Source organism: Podarcis erhardii, assembly GCF_964252035.2.
Source record: "Podarcis erhardii genome assembly, chromosome: W".
NCBI lineage: Eukaryota > Metazoa > Chordata > Lepidosauria > Squamata > Lacertidae > Podarcis > Podarcis erhardii.
This window is the reverse complement of record NC_138506.1, coordinates 17,515,732-17,522,116: the sequence shown is the minus strand read 5'-3', so window position 1 is coordinate 17,522,116 and position 6,385 is coordinate 17,515,732.

The following is a 6,385-nucleotide window of genomic DNA, read 5'->3' as shown; positions in this document are numbered from 1 at the left end:
CTGTGTTCGCTTTCTTCTTCAGGTACAGCGCCAGCATGTTCTGGATGGTGCACCTGCTTTCGGGGGAGAGCTTGTCGAACTGGTCCACACTAGAAGAATAGCCATGAGACGGGTGAGACTCCTGCAAGGCGTCCCCAAAGTCAGGGGAACATAAGCGCATTTGAAGAGCCTTGCTGGGTCAGTCCAAGGCCCATTCAGTCCGACATCCTGTTGGCATGTAGTTGGTCCACCACAATTGCAAGATTATTGCATCCTTCAGGAATGGTGTGTCCAGCTCCATCTGAGTCATCATCCAGGCACGCTGTGGAGCTGCCTGGATGAGAGATGGGCATCTTCGGCCAGTCAGGGGTGAAGAGCTGGCAAGATCCCCTGTACTGAGCAGAAAAGCAAACTCTTTGGCCTCCGAGATCTCTCCCAACTCTCAGCAACCCTCACTGTGAGCCATACTAGAGGAATTTTGTCCTGGTTTTGCTGAGCTACAACGCAGGAGCGCACCCCCAGGGGGCCATGATGTGGTAACCCTGGCGAAGCATTGCAGAGCAACTGAGAAAGCAGAATGATGTTTGCATGGACAGTCCATTAGAAAGCTGCACTATTATTGCATTGATAGCACATTGCAGAATACGACCCACCTCCAGGCAAAAACATCCTCCGTTTACAGAAAGATAAAACCATAAAATCAGGAAAAACCTACAGTACATTAAACGCTGAAAAAGTGAATACCAGAATAGATCAGAACTCACTCCCAAGGTAAGGGGAAGAGACATGGCTAAGATGGCAGGACAGCTTACTTTATGATGTTAACCCCTTCATGCACTAATTAGACTGAAGCACTAAATTGAACACGGTTACAAATTTAGAAATTGAAGGAAGCAATATTCAGAACCCCGCGGAGATCAGAAAGTGCTTCCAGAGATATTTCAAAAAATTATATACCTGTCAGGGAACTGCCATCGGAGAGAGAGGTGGTGGATAAGTTCCATGAGAATAGGAGAGAATCTGCAGCAGAAGGAACCAGCAGGGGGAGTGCAGGAGTCACAGCGGAGGGGAGGCTCTGGGATACTTCCAGTGACGACAGCGAAGAGGTAACAAGACCCCCGTTAGGAACTCCCACCCTGCGCCGGAAACTGTCACGCAGAGAGTCACGAAAGCGCATGTCTGTCAAACAGCTTTTATGTTGGCGTAGGTTCCGTAGACGCCCACTGTCAGATTCTACCAGCGACTAACGGAGTCATGCTTTGGGGAGCTCCGTTAGTGCCTAGGTTGGGATGACCAACCAAACCCCAGAGGGATCAAGCTTTACGCACAAGCAGCTCATTATCCCATCACAGCAATCTGACAGTCTCTGAAAGCAGCTTGTGCAAGCAGAGGGCATCATGAGCGAACCAGCTGGAACCGGAGGTGCAGGAGCTGGGGCTGGAGGAGGTCCAAGCCTGGAAGACAGGTACAGGGCGTTGGAGGTCCAGCTCGCGCTGCAAACGGCGAGGCTCGAGGAGAGGAGGGCTCAAGATGCGGATAAAGGGAAACCCACCCCACTTGCCAGAAAGGTGCCTGGATTGGTGCAGAAATTTGGGGGGGATCCCAGGAACTATCAAGCCTTTAGGACAGAGATGCAATATGCTCTTAACCTACTGTTTGATGACTTCCCTGATGAGAACTCTAGAGTGGCGTACGTGATCGGCCATCTAGAGGGAGGGGCGAGGGACTGGGTGCGGCCCCTGATGGCAGCCAATAATGAAATCTTAAAGGACACTATGAAGTTTTTTCGCGCCATGGACTTGATGTTTTCCAGTGAGATTGAGCAAGGGGTGGTGCGGAGGCAGTTAATGGCGTGTAAACAGGGGAGCCGATCTGTACGTGAGTACTGGACTGAGTTCAGCATGCTGATTCATAGACTGGGGTGGGACCTTGCGAGTGAACCTATTCAAATGCTGTTTGAAGAAGGGCTCTCTCCGGCAGTGAAAGATGAACTTTCCCGGGCGCCCAGGGCGGAGTCTATGGATCACCTGACTAAATCAGCGCTGTCCATAGGAGCGCCCGAGGCAAGGCATGTAATCCCTGAAGACCGCTGGGTGTGTGGGGCGGCATTGGTGGGGCAGAGGGAACTGATAGAGGGTACTGAGAACGATGAATACGCCCAAGGGAAACTCAGAGAGCTCCGGAGGGCAGAGGAGAACACAGGGGGGTTTGAAGAAAAGAACGGGGCGTTGTATTACAAAGGGGCACTGTACATACCCGACGGGGAACTGAGGGGCAGAGTACTCAAGCAGTTGCATGACAGCCCCACCGCGGGACATTTTGGACAGCACAAAACCATGTGGTTGGTTACCAGGGAGTTTTGGTGGCCCAAGGTGAGGGAGGACGTACGGGAATATGTCAGGGGTTGCGTCAGGTGCCAGCGAGCAAAAGGAGAGAGGGTGGCGCCAGCGGGGCTATTACAACCCTTACCCACGCCCGAAAGGCCATGGGAGGCAGTATCCATAGATTTTATGACGGACCTGCCAAAATCCAAAGGCAAAACAGCTGTCATGGTGGTGGTAGATCTATTAACCAAGATGTGTCATTTTATAGCTTGTTCACATGCAGTCACAGCGGAGGAAACCGCCAAGTTGTTTGTAGAACATATTTTTAGGTTGCATGGCGCCCCCTTGAGGGTTTTGAGCGACAGAGGGAAACAATTTACTTCCAGGTTCTGGAGGAAACTGATGAGCTTATTACACGTAGAACTCAATTTCTCAACTGCTCGGCACCCAGAAACCAATGGGCAAGCGGAAAGGGCAAATGGGATTTTACAACAATACCTGAGGTGTTATGTAAAAGACAGAGAAAATGATTGGGTGGATAAGTTACCTCTAGCAGAATTTGCCTACAACAACGCAGAGAACGTGTCCACAGGGATGAGTCCCTTTCTGGCAAATTATGGGTGTCACCCCCGGGCATTCCCAGGAGAGGGAGGGGAGAGGTGGAGCGTGCCGGCGGCGGAATATTTTTTTGAAGAGATGGAAGCGATCCACCGTCAGCTTCAACTTAACTTAGAGAAAGCCAAGGAAGAATATAAGAAGCAAGCAGACAAAAATAGGAGGGAAGGTGAAACCATAAGGGTGGGGGACCGGGTGTGGTTATCCACCCAAGGACTACCGTTCAAAGGAGGGTGTAAGAAATTGAGACCCAAAAGATTGGGACCCTTTGAGGTCATACAGCAGGTCAACCCAGTAGCATTCAAACTCAGGCTGCCCAGTCACATGAAGTTACACCCAGTATTTCACAGGTCATTACTGTCGCCGTACCGAGAGGGACGTGAGTGGGGGGAGCATGAGAGAGAGGCCACCCAAACGCCCGTGATAGAAGAGAGAGAGCGCGACATGAACGTGGCAGGAATCATTGATTCCAGGTGGAAGGGGAATCAGGTGGAATATCTGGTAGAATGGGAGGGGGAAGTAGAGTCGGAAAACACTTGGGTACCAGCAGAGGTAGTCAATGACGAGGTTTTAATAGAAACATTTCATCAGCGTTTCCCAAGAAAACCGCAACCCGTGGCACGATTTAGAAGGGAACACTTTGGTACCACCGATGAGGAAGGAGAGTTTGAAGGGTTCCCTGAGTCAGGGGTGGGTGAGGAAGCCGACTCAGACGAAGAAGAGGAAGACGGGGAGAGAGACGGTACGCCGTGGCTAGAAGTGTTTGAATCCTCGGACGACGAGGAGAGTTCCTTCAGGGGCTTTCCGTCCTCACCGCCAGTGGGAGAGGAGGCGGGAGGGGGTGAAGGGGGCCCTGGGGGGGAGGTGGATGTCAGGGAACTGCCATCGGAGAGAGAGGTGGTGGATAAGTTCCATGAGAATAGGAGAGAATCTGCAGCAGAAGGAACCAGCAGGGGGAGTGCAGGAGTCACAGCGGAGGGGAGGCTCTGGGATACTTCCAGTGACGACAGCGAAGAGGTAACAAGACCCCCGTTAGGAACTCCCACCCTGCGCCGGAAACTGTCACGCAGAGAGTCACGAAAGCGCATGTCTGTCAAACAGCTTTTATGTTGGCGTAGGTTCCGTAGACGCCCACTGTCAGATTCTACCAGCGACTAACGGAGTCATGCTTTGGGGAGCTCCGTTAGTGCCTAGGTTGGGATGACCAACCAAACCCCAGAGGGATCAAGCTTTACGCACAAGCAGCTCATTATCCCATCACAATACCCAAGGGCCGCAAGACGAGGCTGAGATAAAACAATTTTTGGGAAAAAATGGACTAACGAAATTGTCACAAGAAAACAGATTAATCCTGAACAGCAAAATAACACGACAAGAGATTGAACAAGCCATTCAGAACATGAAACTGGGCAAATCTCCAGGGCCAGATGGGTTGACCTCCAAGTATTATAAGACATTAAAAGACTATTTGATACAACCACTTATGGAGGTCAGCAATGAAATTATGGAGGGGAAGAGGGCGCCGGAGTCGTGGAAGGAAGCTTTCATCACATTGATACCAAAATCGGAAACCGAAAAGACACAACTCAAGAACTATCGTCCCATCTCCCTTTTAAATGTGGATTACAAAATATTTGCAGACATTTTGGCAAGTAGATTTAAAAAAGTTTTAAACGAAGTAATTCACAAGGACCAGGCAGGCTTTCTCCCAGGTAGACACATGTTTGCTAATACAAGGAACATTATTGACATTTTGGAACTTTTGCAAACAGATATAAACACAAGAGCAGTGTTAATCTTTATAGATGCGGAGAAGGCCTTTGACAATATCTCTTGGAAATTCATGAAGGGAAACTTAAAAGAAATGGGAGTGGGACGGGGTTTTGAGAATGGAATTGACGCAATATACTCAGAACAAAAGGCCAAATTGATAGTTAACAATGTGGTTACAGAAGAGTTCAAAATTGAAAAAGGAACACGACAAGGCTGCCCGATTTCCCCTCTGTTATTTATTTCGGTTCTGGAGGTGCTCTTGAACATGATCAGAGGGGACCGGTTGGTGGAAGGGATTCAGGTCGGAGCGAAACAATATAAACTTAAAGCTTTTGCAGATGACCTAGTTTTGACCCTGCAGGAGCCAGAATCTAGTACAAAAAGAGTATTACAATTGATTCAAGACTTTGGTCGGGTGGCGGGATTTAAATTAAATAAACAGAAAACCAAGGTGTTGGGAAAAAAATTGACAGATACAGAGTCAGAACGGTTTCAGAGAGAGACAGAACTAACTGTGGTTTAAAAAGTAAAGTACCTAGGGGTAAACATAACAGCAAAAAATCTGAGTCTATTTAAGGATAACTATGAAAAATGTTGGTCTGAAATTAAAAGAGACTTGGACAGTTGGACAAAATTAAAACTTTCTTTGTTAGGCCGAATTGCTGCTATTAAGATGAATGTATTGCCAAAGATGTTGTTTTTATTTCAAACATTACAGATTGTGGACAAGACGGAGTGCTTCCGGAAGTGGCAGAGAGATATTTCTAAATTTGTCTGGCAGGGCAAAAAGCCCAGAATTAAGTTTAAGATATTAACAGATGCGAAAGAAAGAGGGGGCTTTGCCCTGCCAGACTTAAAGTTGTACTATGAAGCCGCAGCTTTCTGCTGGCTAAAAGACTGGCTACTTCTTGAAGACACTGATGTACTGGATCTGGAAGGTTTTAACAATGCTTTTGGTTGGCATGCATACTTATGGTATGACAAGGTTAAGATCAATAAGGCCTTTAAGAACCATATTGTCAGGAAAGCAGTATTTAATGTCTGGACAAAATACAAAGACTTATTGGAAAACAAAACTCCAAGGTGGCTTTCACCTCTGGAAGCTAAGGCCCGAAAAAGACCCAATATGGAGGCCAAATGGCCAAAATATTGGGAAATGTTAGAAAAAGATGGAAACAATTGGAAATTGCAGAGTTTGGAGAAAATGAAGGATAAAGTGCGAGACTGGTTACACTATGCTCAGATTAAAGAAGTTTTTAAAAATGATAAAAAGTTAGGATTCCAGGTGGAGAAATCGAAGTTGGAAAAAGAACTGTTAGAACCTAAAACTAAGGTACTTTCAAGAATGTATAACTTGCTGTTAAAATGGAACACACAAGATGAAATGGTTAAATCGGCTATGATAAAGTGGGCACAGGACATTGGGCATAACATTATGTTTGAGGACTGGGAAAGGTTGTGGACCACTGGGCTGAACTTCACTGCATGTAATGCCTTGAAGGAAAATGTTATGAAAATGATATATAGATGGTACATGACCCCAGTTAAACTTGCCAAGATATACCATTTGTCTGATAATAAATGTTGGAAATGTAAAGAAAATGAAGGAACATTCTTTCACCTCTGGTGGACCTGCCCTAAGGTGAAGGCCTTCTGGGAAATGATATATAATGAACTGAAAAAGGTATTTAAGT